Source organism: Hyperoodon ampullatus, assembly GCF_949752795.1.
Source record: "Hyperoodon ampullatus genome assembly, chromosome: 6".
NCBI classification, from domain to species: domain Eukaryota; kingdom Metazoa; phylum Chordata; class Mammalia; order Artiodactyla; family Ziphiidae; genus Hyperoodon; species Hyperoodon ampullatus.
This window is the reverse complement of record NC_136919.1, coordinates 79832544-79854133: the sequence shown is the minus strand read 5'-3', so window position 1 is coordinate 79854133 and position 21590 is coordinate 79832544. Positions and strand designations below refer to the sequence as shown.

Genomic DNA, 21590 nt, shown 5'->3' with positions numbered 1-21590 from the left:
GAAAAGCAAGGAAGGGCTTCCCTGGTAGCGCAGTGGTTGAGAGTCCACCTGCCGATGCAGAGGACACGGGTTCGTGCCCCAGTCCGGGAAGATCCCACATGCCATGGAGCGGCTAGGCCCGTGAGCCATGGCCGCTGAGCCTGCGCATCCGGAGCCTGTGCTCCGCAACGGGAGAGGCCACAACAGTGAGAGGCCCGCGTACCACAAAACAAAATAATAAATAAATAAATAATAATAAAATAATAAAAAGCAAGGAAGCTATTGAAAACCACCAGGGTGGTGTCAAAAGGACTCAGGATGCAATCTCAATAAGTTCTGCTGGGCTAAAATAGGATATTTGACCATCAATAAGCATAATAACTTCAATAGATTAAAATACTTTATATATGTTTAAAACTGTGAGTTTATAATTATACTAAACCCAAACTAATTGGTGTCCTTTGGAAGATGCCAGGGGAATGTCTCATTGTTTTGAAATCTGATAAATAAAGGGACAGAATCAAGCCTTTCCTGCCCTTCCTAACCAGTCTGTATTACAGGATAACCAAAGAGTTGATGAGGGGAAGTTTCTGTTTATAGAAGTATTTCAAAAGGTAAATGAAAAAGGAATGATAGAATTCTTGTATCACCATTTTGTAACCTCTAATGAAAGTCACAAAAAAAAAGACACGGACTTCCGGGGAAGATGGCGGAAGAGTAAAACGCGGAGATCACCTTCCTCCCCACAGATACACCAGAAATACAGCTACACGTGGAACAACTCCTACAGAACACCTACTGAACGCTGGCAGAAGACCTCAGACCTCCCAAAAGGCAAGAAACTCCCCACGTACCTGGGTAGGGCAAAGCGGAGAGATTCCCGCACAGAGGATAGGTGCCAACCGGCACTCACCAGCCTGAGAGGCTTGTCTGCTCGGCCGCCGGGGCGGGCGGCGCTGGGAGCTGAGGCTCGGGCTTCAGTCGGAGCGCAGGGAGAGGACTGGGGTTGGCGGCGTGAACACAGCCTGAAGGGGCTAATGCGCCACAGCTAGCCGGGAGGGAGTCCGGGAAAAACTCTGGACCTGCCGAAGAGGCAAGAGACTTTTTCTTCCCTCTTTGTTTCCTGGTGCGCGAGGAGAGGGGATTAAGAGCGCTGCCTAAAGGAGCTCCACAGACGGGCGCGAGCTGCAGCTAAAAGCGCGGACCCCAGAGACGGGCGCGGGACGCTGGGGCTGCTGCCGCCGCCGCAAGGCCTCTGTGTGAGCGCAGGTCACTGTCCACGCCCCCCTTCCGGGGAGCCTGTGCAGCCCGTCACTGCCGGGGTCCCGGGATCCAGGGACGGCTTCCCCGGGAGAACGCACGGCGCGCCTCGGGCTGGTGCAACGTCACGCCGGCCTCTGCCGCTGCACGCTCCACCCGCACTCCATGCCCCTCCCTCCCCCCCGGCCTGAGTGAGCCAGAGTCCCCGAAGCGGCTGCTCCTTTAACCCTGTCCTGTCTGAGAGAAGAACAGACGCCCTCCGGCGACCTACACGGAGAGGTGGGGCCAAATCCAAAGCTGAGACCCGGGAGCTGTGAGAACAAAGAAGAGAAAGGAAAATCTCTCCCAGCAGCCTCAGAAGCAGCGGATTAAAGCTCCACAATCAACTTTATGTACCCTGTATCTGTGGAATACATGAATAGACAACGAATCATCCCAAATTGAGGAGCCAGGAGTCAGTGCTGTGCCTCTGAGGTGGGAGAGCCAACTTCAGGACACTGGTCCACAAGAGACCTCCCAGCTCCACATAATATCAAACGGCAAAAATCTTCCAGATATCTCCATCTCAACACCAGCACCCAGCTTCACTCAACGACCAGCAAGCTACAGTGCTGGACACCCTATGCCAAACAACTAGCAAGACAGGAACACAACGCCACCCATTAGCAGAGAGGCTGCCTAAAATCATAAAAAGTCCACAGACACCTCAAAACACACCACCAGACGTGGACCTGTCCACCAGAAAGACAAGATCCAGCCTCATCCACCAGAACACAGGCACTAGTCCCCTCCACCAGGAAGCCTACACAACCCACTGAACCAACCTTAGCCACTGGGGACAGACACCAAAAACAACGGGAACTACGAACCTGCAGCCTGCAAAAAGGAGACCCCAAACACAGTAAGATAAGCAAAATGAGAAGACAGAAAAACACACAGCAGGAGAAGGAGCAAGATAAAAACCCACCAGACCTAACAAATGCAGAGGTAACAGGCAGTCTACCTGAAAAAGAATTCAGAATAATGATAGTAAAGATGATCCAAGATTCTATTTCCAAGATCCAAAATCTTGGAAATAGAATAGACAAAATGCAAGAAACAGTTAACAAGGACCTAGAAGAACTAAAGATGAATCAAGCATTGATTAAAAACACAATAAATGAAATGAAAAATACTCTAGATGGGATCAATAGCAGAATAACTGAGGCAGAAGAACGGATAAGTGAGGTGGAAGATAAAATAGTGGAAATAACTGATGCAGAGAAAAATAAAGAAAAAAGAATGAAAAGAACAGAGGACAGTCTCAGAGACCTCTGGGACAACATTAAATGCACCAACATTCGAATTATAGGGGTTCCAGAAGAAGAAGAGAAAAAGAAAGGGACTGAGAAAATATTTGAAGAGATTATAGTTGAAAACTTCCCTAATATAGGAAAGGAAATAGTTAATCAAGTCCAGGAGGCACAGAGAGTCCCATACAGAATAAATCCAAGGAGAAATATGCCAAGACACATATTAATCAAACTGTCAAAAATTAAACACAAATCATATTAAAAGCAGCAAGGGAAAAACAACAAATAACACACAAGGGAATCCCCATCAGGATAACAGCTGATCTCTCAGCAGAAACTCTACAAGCCAGAAGGGAGTGGCAGGACATAATTAAAGTGATGAAGGAGAAAAACCTGCAACCAAGATTACTCTACCCAGCAAGGATCTCATTCAGATTTGATGGAGAAATTAAAACCTTTACAGACGAGCAAAAGCTGAGAGAGTTCAGCACCACCAAACCAGCTTTACAACAAATGCTAAAGGAACTTCTCTAGGCAAGAAACACAACAGAAGGAAAAGACCTACAATAACGAACCCAAAACAATTAAGAAAATGGGAATAGGAACATACATATCGATAATTACCTTAAATGTAAATGGACTAAATGCTCCCACCAAAAGACACAGATTGGCTGAATGGATACAAAAACAAGACCCATATATATGCTGTCTACAAGAGACCCACTTCAGACCTAGAGACACATACAGACTGAAAGTAAGGGGATGGAAAAAGATATTCCATGCAAATGGAAACCAAAAGAAAGCTGGAGTAGCAATTCTCATATCAGACAAAATAGACTTTAAAATAAAGACTACTAGAAGAGACAAAGAAGGACACTACATAATGATCAAGGGATCGATCCAAGAAGAAGATATAACAATTGTAAATATTTATGCACCCAACATAGGAGCACCTCAATACATAACGCAAATACTAACAGCCATAAAAGGGGAAATCGACAGTAACACACTCATAGTAGGGGACTTTAACACCCCACTTTCACCAATGGACAGATCATCCAAAATGAAAATAAATAAGGAAACACAAGCTTTAAATGATACATTAAACAAGATGGACTTAATTGATATTTATAGGACATTCCATCCAAAAACAACAGAATACACATTTTTCTCAGGTGCTCATGGAACATTCTCCAGGATAGATCATACCTTGGGTCACAAATCAAGCCTTGGTAAATTTAAGAAAATTGAAATTGTATCAAGTATCCTTTCTGACCACAATGCTATGAGGCTAGACATCAATTACAGGAAAAGATCTGTAAAAAATACAAACACATGGAGGCTAAACAATACACTACTCAATAACGAAGTGATCACTGAAGAAATCAAAGAAGAAATAAAAACATACCTAGAAACAAATGACAATGGAGACACGATGACCCAAAACCTATGGGAAGCAGCAAAAGCAGTTCTAAGGGGGAAGTTTATAGCAATACAATCCCACCTTAAGAAACAGCAAACACGTCGAATAAACAACCTGACCCTCCACCTAAAGCAATTGGAGAAAGAAGAACAAAAACCACCCAAAGTTAGCAGAAGGAAAGAAATCATAAAGATCAGGTCAGAAATAAATGAAAAAGAAATGAAGGAAAGGAGAGCAAAGATCAATAAAACTAAAAGCTGGTTCTTTGAGAAGATAAACAAAATTGATAAACCATTAGCCAGACTCATCAAGAAAAAAAGGGAGAAGACTCAAATCAATAGAATTAGAAATGAAAAAGGAGAAGTAACAACTGACACTGCAGAAATACAAAAGATCATGAGAGATTACTACAAGAAACTCTATGCCAATAAAATGGACAACCTGGAAGAAATTGACAAATTCTTAGAAATGCACAACCTGCCAAGACTGAATCAGGAAGAAACAGAAAATATGAACAGACCAATCACAAGCACTGAAATTGAAACTGTGATTAAAGATCTTTCAACAAACAAAAGCCCAGGACCAGATGGCTTCACAGGCAAATTCTATCAAACATTTAGAGAAGAGCTAACACCTATCCTTCTCAAACTCTTCCAAAATATAGCAGAGGGAGGAGCACTCCCAAACTCATTCTACGAGGCCACGATCACCTTGATACCAAAACCAGGCAAGGATGTCACAAAGAAAGAAAACTACAGGCCAATATCACTGATGAACATAGATGCAAAAATCCTCAACAAAATACTAGCAAACAGAATCCAACAGCACATTAAAAGGATCATACACCATGATCAAGTGGGCTTTATTCCAGGAATGCAAGGATTCTTCAATATACGCAAATCAATCAATGTGATACACCATATTAACAACTTGAAGAAGAAAAACTATATGATCATCTCAATCGATGCAGAGAAAGCTTTTGACAAAATTCAACACCCATTTATGATAAAAACCCTGCAGAAAGTAGGCACAGAGGGAACTTTCCTCAACATAATAAAGGCCATATATGACAAACCCACAGCCAACATTGTCCTCAATGGTGAAAAACTGAAACCATTTCCACTAAGATCAGGAACAAGACAAGGCTGCCCACTCTCACCACTCTTATTCAACTTAGTTTTGGAAGTTTTAGCCACAGCATTCAGAGAAGAAAAGCAAATAAAAGGAATCCAAATAGGAAAAGAAGTAAAGCTGTCACTGTTTGCAGATGACATGATACTATACATAGAGAATCCTAAAGATGCTACCGGAAAACTACTAGAGCTAATCAATGAATTTGGTAAAGTAGCAGATTACAAAATTAATGCACAGAAATCTCTGGCATTCCTGTACATTAATGATGAAAAATCTGAAAGTGAAATCAAGAAGACACTCCCATTTACCATTGCAACAAAAAGAATAAAATATCTAGGAATAAACCTACCTAAGGAGACAAAAGACCTGTATGCAGAAAACTATAAGACACTGATGAAAGAAATTAAAGATGATACAAATAGATGGAGAGATATACCACGCTCCTGGATTGGAAGAATCAATATTGTGAAAATGACTCTACTACCGAAAGCAATCTACAGATTCAATACAATCCCTATCAAACTACCACTGGCATTTTTCATAGAACTAGACAAAAAATTTCAAAATTTGTTTGGAAACACAAAAGACCCCGAACAGCCAAAGCAATCTTGAGAATGAAAAACGGAGCTGGAGGAATCAGGCTCCCTGACTTCAGACTATACTACAAAGCTACAGTAATCAAGACAGTGTGGTACTGTCACAAAAACAGAAAGATAGATCAATGGAACAGGATAGAAAGCCCAGAGATAAACCCACGCACATATGGTCAACTTATCTTTGATAAAGGATGCAGGAATGTACAGTGGAGAAAGGACAGCCTCTTCAATAAGTGGTGCTGGGAAAACTGGACAGGGACATGTAAAAGTATGAGATTAGATCATTCCCTAACACCACACACAAAAATAAGCTCAAAATGGATTAAAGACCTAAATGTAAGGCCAGACACTATCAAACTCTTAGAGGAAAACATAGGCAGAACACTCTATGACATAAATCACAGCAAGATCCTTTTGGACCCACCTCCTAGAGAAATGGAAATAAAAACAAAGATAAACAAATGGGACCTAATGAAACTTAAAAGCTTTTGCACAACAAAGGAATCCATAAACAAGACCAAAAGACAACCCTCAGAATGGGAGAAAATATTTGCAAATGAAGCAATTGACAAAGGATTAATCTCCAAAATTTATAAACAGCTCATGCAGCTCAATAGCAAAAAAACAAACAACCCAATCCAAAAATGGGCAGAAGACTTAAATAGGCATTTCTCCAAAGAAGATATACAGACTGCCAACAAACACATGAAAGAATGCTCAACCTCATTAATCATTAGAGAAATGCAAATCAAAACTACAATGAGATATCATCTCACACCAGTCAGAATGGCCATCATCAAGAAATCTAGAAACAATAAATGCTGGAGAGGGTGTGGAGAAAAGGGAACACTCTTGCACTGCTGGTGGGAATGTGAATTGGTACAGCCACTATGGAGAACAGTATGGAGGTTTCTTAAAAAACTATAAATAGAACTACCATATGACCCAGCAATCCCACTACTAGGCATATACCCTGAGAAAACCATAATTCAAAAAGAGACATGTACCAAAATGTTCATTGCAGCTCTATTTACTATAGCCCAGAGATGGAAACAACCTAAGTGTCCATCATCGGATGAATGGATAAAGAAGATGTGGCACATATATGCAATGGAATATTACTCAGCCATAAAAAGAAACGAAACTGAGCTATTTGTAATGAGGTGGATAGACCTAGAGTCTGTCATACAGAGTGAAGTAAGTCAGAAAGAGAAAGACAAATACCGTATGCTAACACATATATATGGAATTTTTTTAAAATGTCATGAAGAACCTAGGGGTAAAACGGGAATAAAGACACAGACCTACTTGAGAAAGGACTTGAGGATATGGGGAGGGGGAAGGGTAAGCTGTGACAAAGCGAAAGAGAGGCATGGACATATATACACTACCAAACGTAAGGTAGATAGATAGTGGGAAGCAGCTGCAGAGCACAGGGAGATCAGCTCGGTGCTTTGTGACCGCCTGGAGGGGTGGGATGGGGAGGGTGGGAGGGAGGGAGATGCATGAGGGAAGGGATGTGGGAACAGATGTATATGTATGACTGATTCACTTTGTTATAAAGCAGAAACTAATAAAAATAAATAAAAAAAGAAAGACACTAGGACATTGTTTTCCTCATGAAGAAAAACACGCCACGAATGAAGTAGCGTCAAAAAAAAAAAAAAAGAACAACTCTAACCTGAAATATATCAAGCCTCTTCTCAATCTAACTGCCAATTTATATGAAATGCAGCAAATAAAGAAACACTTTAAATATACCATGGGGCTGCAATTAATAAAATCCAGACTGTGGGAAACTATAAGATAAAAATAAATTCAATTAAAAAAGAGAGATGTAGGAAGACACCATAGATTAAAAGAAACTTCAATACAATCAATCATTGTCAAACTACGGACCTTATTTGGACTGTGATTCAAAAAAAAAAAAGGTTTTTTACCATATGATCATCTCAATAGATGCAGAAAAAGCTTTTGGCAAAATTCAACACTCATTTATGATAAAAACTCTCCAGAAAGTGGGCATAGAGGTAATGTACCTCAACATAATAAAGGCCCCATATGGCAAACCCACAGCAAACATCATTCTCAAAGGTGAAAAACTGAAAGCATTTCCTCTAAGATCAGGAACAAGACAAGGATGTCCACTCTCACCTCTGTTATTCAACATAGTTTTGGAAGTCCTAGACACGGCAATCAGAGAAGAAAAAGAAATAAAAGGAATCCAAACTGGAAAAAATGAAGTAAAACTGTCACTATTTGCAGATGACATGATACTATACATAGAGAATCCTAAAGATGCCACCAGAAAACTATTACAGCTAATCAATTCGTAAAGTTGCAGGATATAAAATAAATGCACAGAAATCTCTTGCATTCCTATACACTAACAACGAAAGATCTGAAAGAGAGATTAAGGAAGCAATCCCATTTACCACTGCAACAAAAAGAGTAAAATACCTAGGAATAAACCTATCTGAGAAGACAAAAGACCTGTATGCAGAAAATTATAAGACACTGATGAAAGATATCAAAAATGACACAGGTGGAGAAATATATCATGTTCTTAGACTAGAAGAATCAATATTGTGAAAATGACTATACTACCTAAAGCAATTTACAGATTTAATGCAATCCCTATCAAATTACCAATGGCATTTTTCACAGAATTAGAACAAAAAAATTTAAAGTTTATATGGAAACATAAAAGACCCCATATAGCCAAAGCAATCTTGAGAAAGAAAAACGGAGCTGGAGGAATCAGGCTCCCTGACTTCAAACTATACTACAAAGCTACAGTAATCAAGAGAGTGTGATCCTGGCACAAAAACAGAAATACAGATCAATGGAGCAGGATACAAAGCCCAGAGATAAACCCATGCACCTATGGTCACCTAATCTATGACAAAGGAGGCAAGAATTTACAATGGAGAAAAGACAGTCTCTTCAATAAGTGGTGCTGGGAAAACTGGACAGCTACATGTAAAAGAATGAAATTAGAACACTCCCTACCTCCATACACAAAAATAAACTCAAAATGGATTAGGGACCTAAATGTAAGACCGGACACTCTACAACTCTTAGAGGAAAGCATAGGAAGAACACTCCTTGACATAAATCACAGGAAGATCTTTTTTGACCCACCTCCTAGAGTAATAGAAATAAAAACAAAAACAAACAAATGGGACCTAATGAAACTTAAAAGCTTTTGCACAGCAAAGAAAACCATAAATGAGACAAAAAGACAACCCTCAGAATGGGAGAAAATATTTGCAAACAAAACTGACAAGGGATTAATCTCCAAAATATACAAACAGCACATGCAGCTCAGTATCAAAAAAATAAACAACCCAATCAAAAAATGGGTGCAAGACCTAAATAGACATTTCTCCAAAGAAGACATACAGATGGCCAAGAAGCACATGAAAAGCTGCTCAACGTCACTAATTATTAGAGAAATGCAAATCAAAACTACAATGAGGTATCACCTCACACCAGTTAGAATGGGCATCATCAGAAAATCTACAAACAATAAATGCTGGAAAGGGTGTGGAGAAAAGGGAACCCTCTTACCCTGTTGGTGGGAATGTAAACTGGTACAGCCACTATGGAGAAGAGTATGGAGGTTCCTTAAAAAACTACAAATAGAACTACCATATGACCCAGCAATCCCACTACTGGGCATATACCCTGAGAAAACCATAATTCAAAAAGATACATGCACCCTAATGTTCATTGCAGCACTATATACAATAGCCAGGACACGGAAGCAACCTAAATGTCCATCGAGAGATGAATGGATTAAGAAGATGTGGTACATATACATATAATGGAATATTACTAAGCCATAAAAAAGAACAAAGTCGGGTCATTTGTAGAGACATGGATGGACCTAGAGTCTGTCATATAGAGTGAAATAAGTCAGAAAGAAAAAAACAAATGTCGTATATTAACGCATATACGTGGAACCTAGAAAAATGATACAGATGAACCTATTTGCAGGGCCGGAATAGAGATGCAGATGTAGAGGACAGGTGAAAACGGGAGGAGAGGGGAGGGGGTGGGATGAATTGGGAGCTTAGGATTGACATGTATACACTACCATGTGTAAAATAGATAGCTAGTGGGAACCTGCTGTGTAGCACAAGGAGCACAGCTCGCTGCTCTGTGGTGACCTAGATGGGTGGGATGGAGCGGGGGAGGGAGGGACGTCCAAGAGGGAGGGGATATATGTATACATACAGCTGATTCACTTCATTGTACAGCAGAAACTAATGCAACATTGTAAAGCAACTATACCCCAATTTTTAAAAAAGTTATTATAAAAAAAACAAAAAAAAGTTTTTTAAAATAGGGCAAGCAATCAGTTCTATGGGAACTTTTATGTGATAATATTGATAAATTATTATAAATTTGTTTACATGTGATGATAATGGTATTGTGGGTATGTTAAAAAAGAGAGTCCTTATTTTCTAGAGATACAGACTGAAATATTTGCAGAGGAAATTATATGATATTCAGGATATATTTCAAAATAATCTCAATGAGGGAAGAGTTGAGGGAATCTAGATAAAAAGAGCTTGACCGTGTATTAATAATTTTTGAAGCTGAGCAATGAATACACCAGGCTCATTACACTGTTTTCTCTCCTTTTGTATATGTTTCAAATTTTCTAAAATCAAACGTTTGAAAACATCAATAAGGAGTTAGATGAAACACAACTGGTTGAATCACAGAATTCTATAGGCTCCTCTTTTTAATATAATCTTATCCCCAAATGATCAGGTTTTTGGTGGGCAAGTCTTAAGCATCTTGGTAGACTTTGCTTTTGGCACAGTGACTGGAATACAGTAGTCACTCAATAAATGTTTATTGAATGGTAATAACCACTTGTACTGTAGCATCACTAGCACTCTATTACTCTTGTCAAATTTGTTTAGTCACCTACAGATTTAGAAGGCTTCCAATTTTGTTCATAAGTGTTAGCAGTAAAATAGCCCCTGGTGGAAAGGGTAAGCTGTGACAAAGTGAGAGAGTGGCATGGACATATATACACTACCAAACATAAAATAGATAGCTAGTAGGAAGCAGCCACAGAGCACAGGGAGATCAGCTTGGTGCTTTGTGACCACCTAGAGGAGTGAGATAGGGAGGGAGGGAGACGCAAGAGGGAAGAGATATGGGAACATATGTATATGTATAACTGATTCACTTTGTTATAAAGCAGAAACTAACACACCATTGTAAAGCAATTATACTCCAATAAAGATGTTAAAAAAAATAGCCCCTGGCAATCTTCTTATGAATAAGACTGGGTTCACTTACATTAAGTGTCACTCCATCTAGGATTTCCTGCTAAGTCCCCAAAGTAGGGCTTGTATCAAACCTCAGCCCTTAACAGGCTTCTCTGCTCAAGTGTCCTATCTTGCATGTACTTCCCAGAAATAACTGAAGTCTTGGCATTCTTCTTGCTGAAGTTTCCAGGCTTTGGCCAAAGCTTTTTCCAAGCTTTGGCTAAGCTTCCAAAAGTTTTGCTCCTAACTCACTGAATTTGAGCACTGCCTACTACACAGTAATTAGTTGAAAATAAGAGGAAATCTGGCCAGTACCTGAGGAAAAAAATTATATGGGAAATAAAACCTAAATATAAAATGATAAGCCAAGTTATGTGTGTCTAGAATTTTAAAAGGAAACTTGATGTCACTATTAAAACCTGGGCATGCTTGTCAAAATTTCTTAGTCTAGTTGATGGGCGTGTGCAATGGGATGCTGACAATCTAAATTTAAAAGAAGAAAATTTACATGTGGAAGGAATTATTTAAATTTCCACCCACCTGAAGGTAAATCTTATTAACAAGAAACGGTTTGTAGGGGGTAAAACAGAGATGTTATAAAGGTATCTACCTGTGATCCTGAAGGACCCTGACAGCAGCAACAGATGGGATTGCAGAATGCAGAAAGCAGATGGCCATTATTGAACATTTAATTGATCTGGTGAATTTGAGACATCAAAAACACTGGAAGATGAAGCATTACGGAAAATATCTTGGCTTCCTCTTTCCAAGACACTCTTGGCCACCAAATTGATGTTCTTGTAGAAGACATCTGCTTGTAGGTGATGACTGAGAAATGTAATAAATATAGGGCATAAATCTTCTGCCCCCGATTCCCTACTCTGCCAGCCATTACTAGTACGTGGGGGTGTTGATTTGGCAGCTGTCCCAGATTTCAGAAAGGCAGAGATGGCTTTCAGCTAAAAATGGTGACTTGAGGATACATTTAACTACCTTATATTCCATCCAAGTTTTCTACTGAAATAACCTATAGCTATCATAAATAGGAAACATGGCAATGCTGGTAATTAAGACATGAAGGAATCTTTGCTAAATACCACAAAGAAAAGACCTATCACCCCAGGTTTCTTTGAAGTCTGGAAATTAAATGAAAAGAGATCTCAGCAAAATCTGACTATGTCCCTCATTGTAGTAGCAAGGGCTGGAGTCAACAATAGTCATCGGCGACCTTGTAAGGGGCAAATGTGAATCAGCCTGTAGCTCTGGGGAGTGCACTACATGCAGAGCCACAAGGAGCAGAGATCTTGGGGTCCTTTCAAATATCTTACACTGCAAATGGACTGCCATGCTGGGAAAAAAATTAAAAGGCTGCTATAGATCTCTCCAAATAAAGGCAACTCTGCCAGAGAAAGAATGGGGTTGCTGCCCCAGCTAATCTTAGGCTTAGCTGGTCTGGAACTTCAAACCCACATAAGCTCTAAAAGCACTTAGACCAACAATACTGGACAAACTCTGACCTCCCTCTTTAATTCAGTAAATAACTGAAAAGAGGAAAAGGTAGCACAAGTCAAAAAATGTATTAATCTGGGTGAAATCTGAATAATGAGATTAAATATTTCTGTATGAAATTTTGGAAATTCTGATTGGTTGAAGAGGATTTTGCATATTGAACATCAGAATAAGCAGTAATTAAAAAGGAAAAAAATATGAAACCAGAAAAGACTGAGAAAATAGAAAACCTGGTTGTCAAGTTTCAAGCAAATCAGTGAATTGGAATCTAAGCCCCAAGCAATCCTCCCAGAACTTGGGGAAAAAATGAAAAAGCAATAAAAGAGATAAACAAAAGATAAGAGCTATGGAGTATAAATCCAAGAGATCCAATGTATATATAATCAAACCAAAAGAATGAGTTTAAAAGAGATAAATAAGAAACATTCATATACTGGAGAATTTGAAAATATTTGATAAATTAACCTAGAGGCTAGATTGTAAAAAGACCAATCATATATATAGACAAACTACTAGAAAGACTGAACAAGAAAATATTTTTAGAAGGCAAAATATGCAAAATTACCAGATTTGCAAGATTCACATACAAAATTTACCACAAATTTGATATTTCATTTATTTATTTTAAAATATTAAAAAAGTATTTTATTAAGGCATAGGTGATGTGCAATATAAGTTTCAGGTGTATGACATAGTGATTCACAATTTTTAAAGGTTATGCTCCATTTATAGTTATTATGAGATACTGGCTACTCAGCCTGGCAACCAAGGTGCCAGAGACACACACTTCAACGGTCATTCCAGGCCCATCCCAGCAGAAGAACAACCAGAAGTAACATGGTCCACAGCCATGCCCGTGAGGAACCAACCTCCAGATGCTGAATACCTTCTCCCCTTCTGCTTCTGTGTCTTCATTGTGTAGATCTTGTAATCAGTATTTTCTCACCCATTGTCTTAAATCATTCAAGATCCTATGTCTATTTTCCTTTCTTCTAGCTTGGCCCTTTCTACTGTCCAAAGCAGGCCTCAAAAAATTCTTTCCTCACACAGTGCTGAGGCCAATTATGACAGGTGAAAAACAGAGGAAAAAACTGACCATAGTTTTTTTTATAAAACATTAATATATTCCTCTAGTCATTCTTTTTTCTTCATTTAATATTAAGTCTCAAACAGTCCTTCGTGCTTAGGTGAGCAGCTGTAGTTCACCCTTCTTCGTGGTTCTCCGGTGTTCCACCCTATGACTACATCTTTATTCATCCATTTTCCTATTGATGGATGTGTGGGTTGATTCCAGTTACTTGTCATTACAAACCTTGCTTCTGTGAACATTCTTATACATGCCTGCTGTCTACAGGCTGAGAGGTTCTCTAAGCCCCAGAATCTACTCCTGGGAAGAGAATCTCTGAGTCATATGGTGTGCACAAGTTGGAATTTACTAGGTAATGCCATATCGCGATCCAAAATGCTTGTACCAATATCCACTACCACCAACAACAGTTTCTGTTGCTTCTCAGGCCTAGCAGAATAAAATATTTTAAAACTTATAAATTTTTGCTAATCTAGTGGGTGTAATGTGATACTTCATTAATGTTTTCATTTGTGTTTCCATAATTAATAATGAGATTGAGCAAGTTTTTTTGTTCACATTTCCTCTTTAGAATGCCTGCTTATGCATTTTGCCCAATTTTATATTAGAATATAATTTAATAGATACAGTAATACATGTAGATATAATAGAATATATATGAGTATTTTGTTGGTCTTTTAGTTTTTTCAGAAATTCTTTACATATTCTGGATACCTATCTTTTGTTGTATGTATCCAATGTCTTCTCTAAGTTTTCAGCATCTTTTTTTCTTTTCTTCACAGCATTTTTACAAATAGCAAAAGGTATGGAAACAATCTAAGAACTCCCAAAAGGAAGTGATTAAGAATGACCAGCAGGACATTTTTTGAGGAGATGGAACTCTCCTTGGACAGGAGATATTGACAAGAAGCCCCTTGAAACTGGAAGGTAAAGGAGGTGAGGATGGGGGTATATAGTAGTGTAATATACAGCAAGTTATGGGGGCATATAAAGGACAATCAGCATATCTTTTTACTCTCTTTATATTATCTTTTCATTTACAAAAAATTCTTAATTTTAATGTAGTAAAATTTATCATTTTTATCTTTTATTGTTAGTACTTTTGTTTCTTGCTTAATAAGTCATTTCCTGCTCGACTGTCATAATTTTCTGTATTTTCTTCAAATACTGTTAAAGTTTTGGCTTTTACATGTGGGGTTTTAATACATCTGGAATTCATGTTTGGATATCATGTGAGGTAGGGATCTGATTTCAGTTTTTTCAGTGTGGATAACCTATTGCTCCAGGAACATCTCCTAAAAAATCATTCCTTCCCCACGGATCTGCACTGCCACATCTATTAAGTTCAATATATTTGTAGGTTAATTTCTGTTTCATTGGTCAGTTTGTTTATCTTTGTGTCAATGTTATGTGATCTTTTTTAGTATAGTTTTCAAATAAATCTTTATATCTAGTTGATCACATCTCCTAGCCCAGTTTTTTAAAAAAGTATCCTGGCTATTTGTCCTTTTTAGAACCAATTATTTAAGTTCCATTGAAAAAAACTTTGGAGATACAGTAACATTGAATCAACTTGGCAAGATCAATTTGGCAAAAATTGACATCATTATAATAGTTGTCGTCATTATTTTGAACATGGTACACCCCTCCATTTATTTGGTTCTTTGTTTTTGAATGATGGCCCCCCAAAGATATGTCCATGTATTAACCCCTGGAACCTGTGAATGTGACCTTATTTGAAAAAAAAAAGGGTCTTCGCAGATATAATTAAAGATCTCAAGATGCTATCATCCTGGATCATCCAAGTGGACCTTAAATCTAATAGCAAGTGTCATAAGATACAGAAGAGAAGACAGACACAGAAGACAGGCCTTGTGAAGGTAGAGGCAGAAATAAGATTTATGCAGCCACAAGCCAAGGAACACCTGGAGCTACCAAAAGCTGGAAAAGGCAAGGAAGGATTCTCCCCTAGAGCTTTCAAAAGGACTGCAGCCCTGCCAACATCTTGATTTTGGATTTTTGCCATAAAGAACTGTGAGAGAATAAATTTCTGTTGTTTTAATCTACCAATTTGTGGTAATTTGTTATGGCTGTCCTAGGAGAGCCACATACTTTCAATAAAGTTTTTTTTTTTTTTGCTGTACACGGGTCTCTCACTGCTGTGGCCTCTCCTGTTGAGGAGCACAGGCTCAGCGGCCATGGCTCACGGGCCCAGCTGCTCCGCGGCATGTGGGATCCTCCCAGGCCGGGGCACGAACCCACATCCCCTGCATCAGCAGGCAGACTCTCAACCACTGCGCCACCAGGGAAGCCCTTCAATAAAGTTTTATAATTTCTTCATAATGACCTTGCATATCTTTTTTTAATTGAGTAATAGTTTATAATATATTAGTTTCAGATATATAACATAGTGATTCCATATTTTTATAGATTATACTTCATTTAAAGTTATTATAAAATAATGGCTATATTTCCCTGTGCTACATAATATATTCTTGTAGCTTATTTATTTTATGTATAGTAGTTCTCTTTTTTCTTTTTTAATTTTTATTGGAGTATAGTTGATTTACAATGTTGTGTTAGTTTCAGGTGTACAGCAAAGTGAATCAGTTATACCTATACATATATCCACTTTTTTTTTTTTTCAGATTCTTTTCCCATATAGGCCATTACAGAGTATTGAGTAGAGTTCCCTATACTTTACAGCAGGTCCTTATTAGTTATCTATTTTATATATAGTAGTGTGTATATGTCAGTTCCAATCTCCCAGCTTATCCCTTCCCCGACATTATCCCCTGGTAGCCATAAGTTTGTTTCCTACATCCGTGACTCTACTTCTGTTTTGTAAATAAGTTTATTTGTACCTTTTTGTTTAGATTTCACATATAAACGATATCATATATTTGTCTTTCTGTCTGACTTGCTTCACTCAGTATGACAACCTCTAGGTCCATTCATGTTGCTGCAAATGGCATTATTTTGTTCTTTTTTATGGCTGAGTAATATTCCATTGTATACATGTACTTTTGTTGTATTTATTCCCCCATTCCTCCAATTGCTACTGGAAATGGCATCTTTTATTTAGAATTTATATTTGTTAGTGGTTTATTGATGATATTCAGCAAAGCAGTTAATATTGGGACATTGATCTTATACTGGTTGTACCAAAAAATAAACAACCAGCAAATGATTTCACCTCTGCTAAAATCTTTTTTTAAAATAAACATGTGTCGGGGGCTTCCCTGGTGGCGCAGTGGTTGGGAGTCCGCCTGCCGATGCAGGGGACACGGGTTCGTGCCTCGGTCCGGGAAGATCCCACATGCCGCGGAGCGGCTGGGCCCGTGAGCCATGGCCGCTGAGCCTGCGTGTCCGGAGCCTGTGCTCTGCAACGGGAGAGGCCACAACAGTGAGAGGCCCGTGTACCGCAAATAAAGAAAAAAATAAATAAATAAAAATAAACATGTGTCAACATTTTATTATAATCTTGCATGCATGCAAGAAAAAAATGCTCTTTTTAGGTCAATTAAAATATCTATTTCTAGCAGGGAAATTTTCTAGGAAAAGAGAATGGATTAGATATAGAAAGGAAAAATAAGTCTGGTTGAAGGTCAGTAGATCCCTGACTGATAGTCAGCTGATAGTCAACTGTATGGGTCACTAGTTAACCAGAACAACTCTTCATTTCATCAAAATTCATTAGAAACTGTCATAACCATTTATTAAAAGTGCTAATTTTTCCCAGAAGGAGGGTGCCAATTACATACAGTCTATGAAAGGATTATGTCCCAGACCATTTTTTTTTTTTTTTTTTTTTTTTTTTTGTGGTACGCGGGCCTCTCACTGTTGTGGCCTCTCCCGTTGCGGAGCACAGGCTCCGGATGCGCAGGCTCAGCAGCCATGGCTCACGGGCCCAGCCGCTCCGCGGCATATGGGATCCTCCCAGACCGGGGCACGAACCCGTATCCCCTGCATCGGCAGGCGGACTCTCAACCACTGCGCCACCAGGGAGGCCCTAGACCATTTTTTCTTTTATGCTGGAACTGTCACTTCACCAAGCAGATCTTCCAACTGCTACTTTCTCTCCTCTCCAATTTGTTCTCCAACATGCAGCCCTATTTTTAAAGCACAATTCTTAATCTAATCAAGCTATTCCCAATTGCTAGCAAAATCCCATTGTTTTCAGATAGAAGGCAAAATCCTTAAATGGCCCATAAGGCCTTCTCTCTTAAATCCCACCTCTCATCACTCTTGCCCTAGTGCTCTGGGCTACAACCACACTGGTTTTCTCTCAGCTTTTAAGAACCAGAGTCCTCACTTGCCTTGCCAAGTATTTCTATAAGCTATTTCCTCTGCCTGTAATCTTCTCTTCCCTTACCTCTCTCCTAGCCAACTCCTATCCACATTCTTCACAGCTCAGCTTAAGTCCCTTCCTCAGAGTCTTCCCTGATCCCCCAATATAAATAATAAATTAGAATACCCCCCCTTTATTGTTTCTTGTAACTCCCAGTATCTCTCCCTGCCAACACGCAGGGATTTTTTTCCCATTAATTTTTAAATTTATATCCACTAAAATTCAAAAATGCATAGTCTTGTAACTATAACCACAAACAAGTACAGAACAGTTTGATCACCCCCCAAAATTTCTTCTTGCTATCTTTCTGTAGTCAGTCCCTCCCCTCCAACTCAACCCCTGGCAACCACTATAGTCCTGCCTTTTCCAGATGCCACTTAAATGGTATCAAATAATATGCAGCCTTATGGGTATGATTTCTTTCATTCAGAATAATGCAACCGAGATCCATTTATGTTGTTTGTGTATCAGTAGTTCATTACTTTTTATTGTTGAGTAGTATTCCATTGCATGGAGTTACTGCAGTTTGTTTCCCCCTTCACCAATTGAAGGACACCTGGATTGCTTCCATTGTGAGGCAACTATGAGTAAAACTGCCATAAACATTCATGTACAGGTTTTTGTGTGAACATACATTTTCATTCTCTTGGGTAAATACGTAGGAGTGAGATTGCTAGGTCATATGCTAAGTGTATGTTTATTATTATAAAAAAACTGCCAAACTGTTTTTCCAAGACACTGCCAATTTGTATTCCCACAAAGAATGAGAATTCCAGGTGATCCGTATCCTAGCCATTACTTGGTATTGTTGGGTTTCTTTTTACTTTATTTTAGCCATTCTAATAGTATATACTGGTATCTAATTATGATTTTTTTCTTTCATAATTGAGATTTTATTGGTTGTTTTGAGGATCAGTACACAGACATTTCAATTTGTACACAATTCTCAACATACGTACCAAAAACCTAAGAAATCATGTAGTTGTGATTCTTTTCTGAACAGTTATTCCAGTGACTTTCCAGCTTAAAATTTAGGGGCAAATTTTCCTTCACAGGATATCAAGTACCAATATCTTCAAATATTGATATGCTGTTACATCATAAGTCCCACTAATTTCACAATTTAATATCATATACACTACATACTCAAATTGTTAATCGTTCACAGCACATTAACAGTTACTAGAAGAACTGGACTACCAGGACCAAAGATGTTACAGAGTGCACAAAATTCTGCCCAGGAGAGCTAAGATCAAGGGGTGAGTGGTTTGCTTTAGGAAACAATTCTACCAAAAACAATGTGGGAAGAGAAGTAATTTAAAGTGTTTAAGACATTAAATGCACAACTGACTCCAAACTGCCATTTAATATGCTTTGTATTATAGGATATAAAAGCTACCCTCCATCTATGGAATGTTAAGCTGACACCCAAGACAATCAAAGCCTCCCATATTCAATATCCTACTATTTTCTGGTTGTACCAAAAAATAAACAACCAGCAAATGATTTCACCCCTTAAAAAAAAAGCATTTACACTTAAAAAATGAGATGAGGTGGGATTCCTTCCTTTTAAAAAATGTTTCTAGAGCTACTAAAAAACTGGCATTTACAAAATAGTTGATAAAAATATTCCTCTGGATTGTACAAGAAGGGAAACAGGGACCACTGATAGGACCAGGTGTGTGATATTAATCAGACTTGGCTTCTTTCTCTCCTGCTTCATCAGAAGCTGGGCTCTCCTCATTTTTAGTTTCTCCATTTTCTGCAGGTAAGTCTTCTTTAGTCTCTTGGTTAGCCACTTCAGCCTGTTTATCCCTTTGCTCCCCTTTTCCCGTTTGTTTGCACTTTTTTGTCGGAAGATTTATTCTTTCCTGCCGCCTTTTTTGGCTTCGTTTCCACTTTTGCAGGAGCCGGTTTAGCTGACAACCTCGTCGATCTGCTCTTGGGCTCCTCCTTCGCCGCCCCCTCGGCGGAGAGCTGACCTTCCTCTTGGGCATCGTGGCGGCGGCGCGGGCGCGTCCCAGTTGCCTGAGGGCCGCGGCGCGCCGAGAGCCTTCGCGAAGCTGGGTTACCTGGCCGCGGCCGCTCCTCCCGCCGCCCGAGCTGCTGGGGCCCGCCCCTAATTATTATTTCGATTTGCATTTTCCTAATGACTAATGATAGTGAGCATCTTTTCATGTGCTTATTTGCCATCTGTATATCTTCTTTGGTGAAGTGTCTGTTCAAATCCCTTGCCTATTTTTTTTTAACTGGGCTGTTTGTTTTTTTACCATTTAGTCTTGAGAGTTCTTTATATACTTTCTGAATACAAGTCCTTTTTCAGACATATAATTTACAAATATTTTCTCCTAGTCTATGACTTTTCATTTCATTCTTGCGACTATCTTTTGGAGAACAGAGGTTTTTAGTTTTGATTAAGTCCAATTTATCAGGGTTTTTGTTCTTTTACGGATAATGCTTTTGGTGTCTAAGAACTCTCAATTCACACTCACAAAGATTTTCTATGTTTTCTTGTGGAAAGTACACATATTTTATGTTTTATATTTAGCTCTGTGATGCATTTCTGTTAATTTTTGTATGAAGTGTGAAGTATGGGTTCAGGTGAATTTTTTTGCATGGACATGTAATAGTTTCAGCACCGTTTGTTGAAAAACACTATACTTTCTTGACCTTTGTCAAAAATCTACTGACATTATAAATATTTTCTTTTAAAACTTTAAGATTCCTTTTATGAATAATTATATTATCTGTCTTAGCAAATGTTCCATGTGCACTTGAAAGAAATCCAGGTCTATATCCTTGCTGATTTTCTATTTGTTTTAGGATTACCAGGAGGCTATACATCTTGGTGTTATTGTTTTAGTAGTTGCTGTCATGATTATAACATACAAACCTTTCTTGATCTACTTAGAGCTAATATTTTGCCACCTCAAATAAAATGTAAAAGCCTTCCAACCATATGGAACCCTTCACTCTTCCTCCTTTGTATTACAGTCATCATCTGTACTATGTTGAAAACTCTACCGGACAATGTTAAATACTTTTTGCTCAACTGTCACATGTATTTAAAGAACTTAAGGGGGGAAAGCGGGGAAGGGGGTGGTGGTGGAATGAATTGGGAGATTGGGATTGACATATATACACCCATATGTATAAAATAGATAACTAGTAAGAACCTGCTGTATAAAAAATAAAAAATTTTTTAAAAAAGAACTTAAGAAAAGGAAAATAGTCTATACTATTTACCCAGATATTTGCTATTTCTGTTGTTCTTTCTTTATTCTTGATGTTCTAAGTTTCTCCCAGGTATCATTTCCCTCCAGTCTGAAGAACTCAGAATTTCAGAATTTCTTCTAGAATAAGTATCCTGGTGACAAGTCTCTTGCTTTTTCTTCACCTGAGAACATCTCCATTTTGCCTACATTCCTAAAAGACATTTCCTTTTGCTGGATGTAGAATTCAGGGTTGACAATTCTTTTCTCTTAGTACTTTAATTATATTGTTCCACAATCTTCTGGCCTTTTATGTTTTTCTGATAAGTCCACAGTCAGTCGAATAATTTAATTTTTGCATTCTATTTTTTCTTGAATAATTTTATTAGGAGTTTGTCAGTTTTATTAGTACTTTTAGTTGTTCTTTTTAAGAGCTTTTTAAATTGAAGTATA

General features: G+C 38.6%; 1 pseudogene across 1 annotated transcript; it reads right to left on the bottom strand.

The window, feature by feature from the left end:
• Positions 1-19613: 19613 nt before the first annotated feature.
• LOC307054629 (non-histone chromosomal protein HMG-14-like) lies at positions 19614-19922 on the bottom strand (annotated as a pseudogene). Its single transcript has one exon. The product of its transcript is annotated as a non-histone chromosomal protein HMG-14-like (transcript).
• Positions 19923-21590: the final 1668 nt, after the last annotated feature.